This window comes from Vulpes lagopus, chromosome 1 (assembly GCF_018345385.1).
Source record: "Vulpes lagopus strain Blue_001 chromosome 1, ASM1834538v1, whole genome shotgun sequence".
NCBI lineage: Eukaryota > Metazoa > Chordata > Mammalia > Carnivora > Canidae > Vulpes > Vulpes lagopus.
Genome location: NC_054824.1, coordinates 63,933,916 through 63,945,028, shown reverse-complemented (window position 1 = coordinate 63,945,028; position 11,113 = coordinate 63,933,916). Strand labels below are relative to the sequence as shown.

Sequence of the window (11,113 nt, the reverse complement as noted above, 5' to 3'; positions counted from 1 at the left end):
CTGTGGGTGCTCCACCGGGTAGAGCTCCTTCTGGAACATAGTTCACAAAGTTTGGTAAATGATTCACATTCAGACCATAAATCTAAATTTGGAAAAATGCACTACTTGTCTCCATCCTTTTTCCAGGTGGGGAGAATTAGAGAGTTAGCTGTAATCTTGCTTCCTTATCACTGAGAAAGCCAAAGCAATTAGAAGTGTGCTTCCTTAGACACCACCTGTTAGCATCCATGTCCACACTGTCCTTTCTCGCCCATTGTAGTAAATGAACTATCTGTGCTCCCATCTCAAACCAGTACCTTCACTTTTCTATTATATCTCACCCCTTCTCCCATGTTCAGGAACATTAGTGTCCCTAAAAACTGGAGGGAACGATGGAGTAGAACTAATATTTTAAAAGCAGAATTCAAGAACTCTTTATGGAATAAATACAAGAAAACCTGAATTTATGTAAAGGTCAACTATGAGCTTGGAAAAATGGAGAATGATCAACTCAGAGACAAAGCCTATACAATTATTAAAGACAAAGAAGCACTACTCAAGGTCTCCAGACACTAGTCATAATACCTACAAAAGTATTCAAATGCTATTGGCATCAGGATATTTAAGAGCAACCTGCAAAGCAGGGCAAAAATGGAGGATTATTTTCAGAAGAAAGGAAATACGTTGTGAGTCAAGGACACTCTCTGATGCATAGCTATCATTCAATTATCAAGGCTATTGAAAAACTATATATGCAAAGAGTGAGAATTCTGTAAACATTCTGAGCCCTTCTTAGATAACCTGCTAGAGGATAAATTCTGTCTAATCAAGAGATGACTGGTTGGGGGCATCTTTTGGCAAAAGAATGATGGTGAGTGTGTAGTGTATTTAAGGTATATTTAGAGCACGTAGATCTAAACATTAAACAAGGATCAGGGATAAAGGTGGAAGATAATTTGCAAATGGCGTATGTTCTGACCAAGTAGAAAGAATGCAACTTAAGACTTGAACTAATAAAGAAGATAGAAAGACCAAAGTAGAATAAGGTCATTGCATTGGGAATAAGTGGGACTCCAATGACACCATTTAGAATCGACAATCTATAGAAGTGCAGATAGTTCATAGTTAAGTGAGAAAAAAGGAAAATAAGGATATGATAAAAGATATCAATACAAAGGTAACTATTAGAGCAAAATTGTACCCTTTTGTAAATACCAAAGCAATTTAGAAAAAGAGCAAAGGAGACATAAAGAGAAACAAAGTAAACATAACATAGAACTGACATCAATATATTAGTCATATCAATAAATGTGAAGGAGATTAACTTGCCCAGCAAAAGAAATAGATTTTCAAAATATCTTACAAAACAAAACCCCAGTCCCTTCTATATATATAAAAGAAACACTTGAAACAAAGTGATTCAAAGTATAAAAATTTTTAAAAGAGTAGGAAAAGTGATGCTAGCTAAATAGAATAACTTTAAAGAATGGTAGCACTAATATTAGTGCAGAATTTAGGCCAAAAAGCATCCAGTGTGACAAATAAAATATATCACAATGCAAAAAAACACAATCTACAATAAAATCTATTAGTTATTAATATCTATGTACCAGATTACACAGAAACCACTTCTCTATGAATAGAAATGCAAGGAGAAATAGATAGAAACAATAATGATAAGACAGATTTACACACCATTCTCAGGCCAAGAAGGGCATGTGAACAAAAAATAAGTATGGATAGAGAAGACTTAACCAATTTAATGATAAATTAGATTTCATAAATATGTATTAAATGCTGTACCCTTTAATAAAGAATATATATTCTTCTCAAGCAGACATGAAATATTTATCAAAATTGATCATATATTATATCACAAAGGAAACATAAGTAGGTTCCATAGTAGGAATATTACAAACTGAATTCTCCGATCACAATGCAGTAAAAGTAGAAATAAAAGCAAACATTTAAAAAGCCCTTCTGAAGATGGGGAAAAAGGGACTGACTTCATTCTCCCTCTTAGTACAATAATAAAAAGTTTGAGCAAAATATATGAAACAATACCAGGTGTCAAGCCATGAAGGACAGTGATCCTGAAGACTTGGGAACAAATGAGATGAGTTCTACAATTTCATCTGCTTAGTGCCTGCAGAGAATTCCAGGCTCACTGCAGGGAACCCAGTAGACTGCCTGCCTGCCTGCCTGACTTGAGGAGTTGAGAACCTAAGCCAATCAAGGGACCTGGGGTTCACAGGATAGAGTATAAGAGAGAGGACAACTGCAGACAGTCCCTCTCAAATGTTCAAAAGAACGCCAGTCAGCACATATGTGTGAGGAAATTACCTCAGTCCATTTGGGCTGCTAGAACAAAGTACCATTATCTGGCAGCTTATAAACAACAGAAATTTATTTCTCACAGTTCTGGAGGCTGGAGTCTGGGATCTGGATGCCTGCATGGTTGGGTGAGGGCCCTCTTCTGGTAGTAGACTTCTCACTGTAGTCCTCACATGGTGGGAGGGGCCTGGGAGCTTCTCTGGAGACTCTTTTATAAGGCTAAGTATAACTGCTCATGACTTAAGTACTCCCCAAAGGCCCCACCTACTAATCCATCATCTTTGGTGGATTTCAACATATGAATTTTGGGAGTGAAACATACATCCAGACCATAGCATTACCCAAGACCACAGAAAGAACCACCTGAAAGGATCAGCAGAAATACTGCTGGGTACTCTCACATGACCAAGAGTAGTGTCTGCTCCAAGCAGATGAACTAGAAAACCTCATAATTCACATAGAATTGTGCAGAGTACTCAGAAAGATCTTGTCTCAAATTTGGGGATTAGTTAGCCCTAGACTAAACACTGCTTTGGCTATGACATATCTTTAATGTAAAGCCTGAAAGGACTGAACACTTTCCAAGTAACTATATCACAAAACAAAGCTCAGGAACAAAAATACATTACAATTCATAATGTCTGGCACCCAACAAAAAATTACCTAGCAGGTAAAAAAGCAGGGAAATATAACCTATAATGAGGAGGAAAGCCAATTAATTAAAACCAACCAGAAGTAGACATAAATGTTAGAATTAGCAGAGACAGTATGATGGTTATTATAACTGTAATCCATATGTTCAAAATTTAGTTTAATGACAAAGAAGAAGCAAAAAGGACCCAAATCAAATACCTAGAGAGGAAAACTGCAATGCTTCATGTGAAAGACACACTAGATGGGACTAACAACTAAGATTAGACATTGGAGAAGAAAAGATTAGTGAATTTAAGACATAGCAATAGAAAGTATCTAGAATGAAATGCACAGGAAAACATAATAAAAAAGAAAATGAAAAGAGCATCATCAGTGAGCAATAGGACAACTTCAAACTGCATATTATACCTATATTTGGAGATCCCAGCAGAGAAGATAGGAAAGGGAGATATTAAAAAAAGAAATCTGAAGAAGTACTGGTTTGAATTCTCCAAATATGATAAAAACTATTAACAGTCTCAAGAAGGTTTATAAACCCCAAGCACAAGAAACACAAAGAAAACCACTCTAAGCCAAGTAATAAAATTACTCAAAACCAGCGATGAAAGAAAACCACTCTAAGCCAAGTAATAAAATTACTCAAAACCAGCGATAAAGGAAAACCTTAAAAGCAATCAGAAAAGAAGAAGCCTTACATAAAGAAGAAAAAAGACAAGGGTGCTACCAGATTTCTAGTCAGAAACAATGCAAGCAAGAAGATGGTGAAGAAACATCTCTAAAGTACTGAAAAAAAGTAAATTGTCAACCTAGAATTCAATACCCAGTGAAAGTATCTTTCAAAAACTAATGAAAATATATATATATTTTTTTTAGACAGGCCAAAGCTGAAAAAATTCATGCTTGCAGAGCCACACTACAAGGTTTGTTAAAGAAGTCTTTGAAGCAGAGGAAAATGATACCAGATGGAAATATAAAATTTCACAATAAGGAGCACTGAAAATGGTAGCTATATGAATAAATATGTAAGATTTTATTCTTATTTAAATCTCTTCAAAGATAGTTACATTTAAGAAAAAAACATTGTAGTGTAGAGTTTATAATATATGTGAAAGTAAAATATATGGCAGAAATAGCATAAAGTCAGAAATATACCATGGAGAGGTTGCTTCCTATAATATGTATGATGAAGTGTAAAATTACTTGAAAGTAAATTGTGATAAGTTAGTGACGTATAGTATAAATCCTAAAACAACCACTAAAATGGCAAAACAAAGTTTTGTTTTCTGTTGGCTTATAGTTCATAAGCCAACAGAAGAGAGAAAAATGTTAAATTAATTTAAAGGAAAGCAAGATAAAGAAAAATAAAAATCAAGAACATATGGGACAAATAGAAATCAAACTGCAAGATGGTATACTTACACCTAACCATATCAATAATCTCATTACACGTAAATGGTCTAAACACTCCAATATAAAGGCAAGGATTGTTAAAATGGATAAAAAAGCAATCTCTACTATTGCTGCCCACAAAAAAAACTCACTTTAAATACAAAGACACAAAAATACATTAAGGCAAGGAAATGGGAAAAGATAAGCTGTGCTACAACTAATCAAAAGAAAGCTGGTGTGGCCATACCAATATTAAACTAGGTAGATTTCAGAACAAAGACTATTATCAGAGATAAAGAATGTAATTTCACATGATAATCAATCAATTGAGAGGACATAATATAACTTAGAATCAAAATATAAGCTGTTGATTATATACTAGTATTGTATAGATGTTAACTTTCCTAATTGATAACTGTATGACTATTACATGAGAATTTCCTTATTTTCAGAAATAGTTAATTATGAAGAATAAACAGGCACAATGTAATACAACTTACTATCAAATGAGAGAGAGAGAGAAAGCAAATATATCAAAATGTTAACGATGAATAGATCTGCTTAAGAATATTTAGGAAATCATGTACTATTATTACAACTTTTCTATAAAATGCAACCAACACAAAAAAATGTGAAAAAAATCATATTCACATCATTCCCATAATAGTCCTTATTCACAAGAAGTATCCCACTTTCTTTACTTTATATCCTTTCTTAAGTTCTAATATCAAATACTTACTAAATGTTTATTATGAATCTCTCTCCATAAAAATATAAGCTCTCAGGAACAGGAATCGGCTATTTAGTACAGTGAGGTAATCCTGAATTTCTAGAACTATACCTAGCACTTAGTAGATGGAGGATTAATATTCTTGAATGAGTGAATACATGTTACAGTTGGGTAAAACCAGCTATAGTCAGATGATCTGTGTTCAAATCCTTATTCTTACTGTTACTGGATACAACATGGGCAGGTAACTAAGCTTCTCAGAAGTTAGCTCCTAATGAGCAGTTACCTAAAAGAGAAATAGGGAGTGTGATGTCAGCAAAAATGGTGGAGTACAGAACTCCAAAAGTCTGCCCTTCCACAAAAGCAATGAATAAAGCGACAAAAACTGAGAATCAACATTTTCAGGATTCTGGAATCGAATCAATATTATACAGCAAAGCATGGGCATTATTATTCAAGAAAAACACATATGAGTCTCAATGAAATGTGACATTTTGACCTACCTGGTACCATCTCCCACTCCCCAGCTTGGCAGTGGCCTGAGGAAAACAACTGGTATTCCCAGTATGCACCTGGCATGAGAGGGAACAGAATAGATCCTATTCTCAAACAATTGTGGGTTTTGTTTTGACCTGTCTCATGGCTTCTTGAAGAACTGTCTCAAAGAGCTTATTTTATTTCACCTAACTCAGAACTATCCCAGGGTTGAAGCAGCTACCCAGGGAGAATTTGTCAAAAATACTTAATACCAAATGTGTTAGCTGCTGCTTCCTCAGGCAAAGACTAACAGTTGGGGAAACAATAGTCTGACCTAAAAGCCTGGAAAGGAAAGCCTAGAGAATGAGATTCATTGAAGAATAAGGATTTTGGAATGCTGTCACATATTTCTGGGAATCCAGAAGGCTATGCATATACCCAGGGCTGGGTACATGCTCCGAAAAGAACTGAGAAGGTCCTAAGCTCTTGTCTCTGGCTGATCTTTGGGCTCTAAACAAGCAGGAAGTAAAGACTAAGGTAAAACTGTAAAATGTTTGGGTCTAAGTGTTGCATGCATGTCCCAACACACACACACACACACACACACACACACACACACAGGCCACTCACTAAAACTAGAAGTTTTAGCTTGTTTTTGTTTTGTTTTAGTTCCAAGTATTTAAGGAAATTTCTGTGAAATCACTAACTGACCATAAATCTAACAGAACAGACTTTAATGGTCACACATGAGAAAGGATACAAACTGCACAAAGCTAGTTGAAAACAGTCATGAAACAAACAACAAGAAGGAAAATGCAAATCAAAACCACAGTGAGATACCACTTCACACCTACTAGGATGGCTATAAACTGTTTTCAAAAATGAAAATAACAAGCATTGATGAGGAGAAACCAGAGCCTTCATATACTGCTGTTAGAAATGTAAAAACGTATAGCCATTGTGGAAAGCCTTTTGGCAGTTCCTCAAGAAGCTAAACATAGAGTTGCCACATGGCTCAAAAATTCCACTTCTAGGTATATATCAAAAAAATTAAAAACAAAAATTCAAATAAAAATGAGTACACAAATATTTATAGCAGAGTTATTATACCCCAAAAGTAGAAACAATCCAAATATCTATCAACATGAATGGATAAACAAAATAAGGTATATTCGTGTAGTGGAATATTATTTGGCCTTAAAAAGAATTTACATGTTGTAGCATGGAGAATCCTTGAAAACACTACATGGGTCAAAGAAGCTAGACACAAAAGATCATAGGTTGTGTGATCCATTTACACGAAAAGTGCAGAATAGACAAACCCATCAAAAGAGAAAATGGATTAGTGAATTGCTCTAGGCTAAAGAAAAAGAAGAGCGAAGAGGGGAGTGACTGCTTAGCATATACGGACTTCTTTTGGGGGTGGGTGTGTGACAAAATGTTCTGGAATTCAATAGTGATAATGGTTGCACAACATTGTGGATGTAGTAAAAGCCACGGAATCGTACATTTTAAAATGGCTAAGATGGTGAACTTTACGTTATGTGCATTTTTAAAAAGGGAATATGGGATGCTCAAATATGATGACGCATTCTGAATTTTCCAGGAGTGAGTCTTTCAAAATAAGTGCCGGGGAAATATTAACAAGGGAGCCTCCCCCAACTAGCCTCTAAGGCATTGCCCCCTTCTCATTGGTCAGGGGCATTCTCATCAGCTCAGCAACCCTCTCCCATTGGCTGGATCCTTGGTGAGGAGGGTCTGAGTGAGAGCCCGGCCCTGCGGCAGGGCAGAGAGGATGCCAGGGACCATGACCAGGCTCTCTAGGGGTCTGGGGAGCTCCAGGAGGCTGGTTACGCATTTCTCTTTAGTGAAAGGTCTTTGGTTGGTTGGAAGATTTCAGGAATTGGTGTTAGGAGGGTCTGAATTGCAGCTCTGGCCCTAAATCTTGTGTGTGCCCTGGGCCTTCTGGATGCTGCTTTCCTCCGAGGGAGGATAAAAGTTCCAGGGAGCACAGGCAGCCCGGGATTCCAAGGCCTGGTAAATATAAAGCGAAGGGCACGGCCCTGGGAGGCCAGGCCGGGCTGACCGCTTTCTGGCATGCCCGGGACCGGTCCCCTCCCAGCGCCCCGCACCCCACCGACCCAGGGCCGCCCCGCCCCCGCTCCTATCGGCGCCCCTGACCCGAGCCCAAGCGGCCCGCGGGTTGCGCGCTCCCTGGGGGCGGGGCCGGCCGGGGGAGGGCGGCGGCCTCCCACCCGGGGAGGGTCGCGGGGAGGGGGCGATGGGAGCCGAGGCGGTTAATTTGGAGCAGCGCCTGGCCCAGTTTCTCCGTGGTGGCTCTGAGTTGACTTCATAGCTGACAGCGAGCGGCTCAGGCGCAGCCCCCTCCTCCAAGGAAGGTCAGAACTGCTTTAGGACGCAGCAAAGCCCCCGCGGCCCCGCGGTGGAACGGGCGCCCCCTCTCGCTTACCCCAGGTTGGGTGCACGAGTGGCGGCCTCCGTCCCAGGCCACCGCCGGGTCCCGGCCCCCCCCCAGGCGCCGCACGGCTGGGCGCTGGGGGCCTCGCGGAGCCCCCGCGGAGCCCCCCCTCCCTTGCCGCGGGCTCACCCTCGCCTTTCCGCGCTCCCTTCTCCCGCTGCCCGTGGTTTTATCTCGTGTGGAAGGATGCCATTCCCCCTCCCGAGGGGCCTCCGCCTGCAGGTGGTGGGGAGAGCTCGGGCCCGGAGGAGCGGACCAGCCTGGGGGGATGTTGCTCCTCCTCCGTTCCTCCCTTCTCGCCTCCAGTCCCACGGCCAGGGGAGGGGGCTGGGGCTGGTGGTCTGTGTATGCAACGGAATAGTGCTCAGCCCTTAGAAACACGAACACCCACCCTTTGCTTCGACGTGGATGGAACTGGAGGGTATGCTGGGTGAAGTCAATAGGAGAAGGACATCATTATATGGTCTCGTTCATTTGGGGAATATAAAAATAGTGAAAGGGAATAAAGGCGAAAGGAGAGAAAATGAGTGGGAAATATCAGAGAGGGAGACAGAACAGGAGAGACCCCCTAACTCTGGGAAACGAGCAAGAGGTGGTGGAAAGGGAGGTGGGTAGGGGGTTGGGGTGACTGGGTGACCGGCACTGAGGGGGGCACTTGACGGGTTGAGCACTGGGTGATATGCAATATGTTGGCAAATTGAACCCCCCAAAAAAAGAAAAAGAAAAAAATTAAGAGGAAACAACAGCTTTAGGCAAGGATGTGAAGTAAGGGGGACATTTTTATACTGTTGGTGAGAATGCAAACTGGTGCAGCCACTCTCAAAACCTGCATGAAATTTCCTTAATAAAAGTTAAAAATAGAACTATCCTTAGATCCAGGAATTGCACATACTAGGTATTTACCCAAAGAATCGAAATACTCACCTTGAAGGGATGTTTACAGCAGAATTATCCACAATAGCCAAACTATAGAAAAAAAGTCTAGATGGCTAAAGAAGTGGTATACACACACACACACACACACACACACACACACACACAATGGTGAGATATAGATAGATGATAGATAGATAGATAGATAGATATAGATAGATATAGATATAAATATCTTGCTATTTGCAGCAATGTGAATGGAACTAGAGTTTTGTGCTAGTCAAAATAAGTCAGAGAAAAATAAATACCATATTATTTCATTCATACTTGGAATTTAAGGGGTAGGGTAGAAATCATAGGGTAGAAAAAGATAGAAGCAAACCAAGAAACAGACTCTTAACTATAGAGAACTGATGTTTACCAAAGGGGAGGTGGGTGGGGGATGGGTAAATAGTTGATGGGAATTAAAAAAAAAAAAAAAAAGAACTGCAGACCTGGAAGCAGGAAATCTCCTCTGCAGGGCCAGGGGCTCCCTTCCTGGATGGGGGGGAAGGGGGAGGGACACTAACCTCTTCAGGTGTCCTCCCACCTGAAACGTGACACAATAGTAAGGCCCCGGTTAGAAGCTCGGTGAGAATGGGGGTGAAGTGAATGTCTTTTGAAAACAAGTGTGCTGCACATTGCTTGTGCTCCTAACTTGTGGCTCTAACTTGGTCGGTTTTGCCCCCACTTTGCCTCCACTTCCGTGTATCAAGTTTGCCCTGATTTCCTTTTACTTTCACAGGACTGGTCACTGCCTGGGATCATCAGTCAAGCCATAACCAAGAGTGTGGAGGCTGTCGTCCTGCGAAAACGGTCATCTTCTAGGAACTAGGAACCCACGCTTCTGGAGTCCCCATCCCAGCTGGACCTTCTCCGCTCCTCCTTTCCCAGCCTTTACTGAAGTATTAGCTATCTGGGAAAAGATCTGCTAGTAGGACCTGGGGCTTTTATTCCTTGCACCACCCACTCACCGTGGGCTTTTGTATCAGTGCAGAGGATGGGTCCTTTCCCCTTATCTTTTCCCCCATTTGAGCTCAGCTCAGACCCAAAGGCTCTTCCATTTACCATCAACATGGAAACTTGGCTCTTCATGTGGGTGTATTCACCCTCTTTTGTGCATTATCTTGTTCCTCAAAACTGCCCTTCCAGGAAGGAGGCCTGTGTAGTCAAGGGACCAGCTAGTCACACCCGGAGGTGACTGAGCCTCTCAGATCTCAGGTCGGGTAGACCAGTTTAATAAAGGCTTATGTACTTGACCGCTGGGACTTGTGATTGGTGTGCCAAGTCAGAAGATTTGGATGGTCCTTTTTTTTTTTTTTCATCCAAACCCACAGTGTCTGTGCCACAGAGAAAGGGGCAATGAGAAGAGGTGGGGGAGGGCTGTTATAAGGGGTATCCCTGGCTCTCCCTCCTCCCTCTTTGAAAAATGCTCCTCATTATCTCAGGGAGGGATCTGACTCCAATGGGTTTGCTAGACACTTGGCAGGGTTTTCTCTGAGCATCTGCATTGTGATAGGTAAGAACCAAAGGAACAAATTTATCCATCAGAATGTCAGATCACTAGGAAGGATGTAAAAAAGGGGGTAAATAGTGATTCATATTGAGGTCCTGGAATTTTATTAGTTACTATTTTTATAACTTTGTTCTCTTAGTCCTTGATTAAGGATAAAGGGAGAATAAGGAACACCTCATTGGCGGGAGGGAATTGATCGAAGAGTACAGGTATCCTGTCAATGGGCCTATGCTGTGCACCTGGCAGGTGGCAGGCAACTTTTCTGGATCTCACAGTTGGTAGTAAAAGTCCTTGCAGAAAACAAAGCATTCACTTGCTGGGGCTTCAGAGGTTGCCCAGGACCCTGCCCCCTCTTCCTTTCTTGTTTTGCCCGTGTGCCATGGAGACCAGAGCTGATTTGGTAAGACAGCAGACCTCCCTTTTACTACCCACCTTGGGGCCTTTGCTCTGTGTTTTTCTACTTCATCGATGACCACAGAACATTCTGAGAGTTTTCTGTAGTGACTCTGGGGTCTCCTAAGGAGTAGGAATGGTGGAGTCTATACAAAGCTAGAGCTACAATCATTAAGCAGGGAGCTCATCGGAGCACAGGGAATGAATTCACATTTTCTCTTCCTTAAGGGACTTGTAAATTAAAAGTATG

At 40.9% G+C, this 11,113-nt stretch overlaps 1 long non-coding RNA gene across 1 annotated transcript; it reads left to right on the top strand.

Moving 5' to 3' along the window:
- Window positions 1-7,341: 7,341 nt before the first annotated feature.
- Window positions 7,342-10,213, top strand: LOC121495446. The gene is made up of 2 exons (XR_005988988.1): window positions 7,342-7,600; window positions 9,700-10,213. It is a non-coding gene; the product is annotated as an uncharacterized LOC121495446 (long non-coding RNA).
- The last annotated feature ends 900 nt before the right edge of the window (window positions 10,214-11,113 follow it).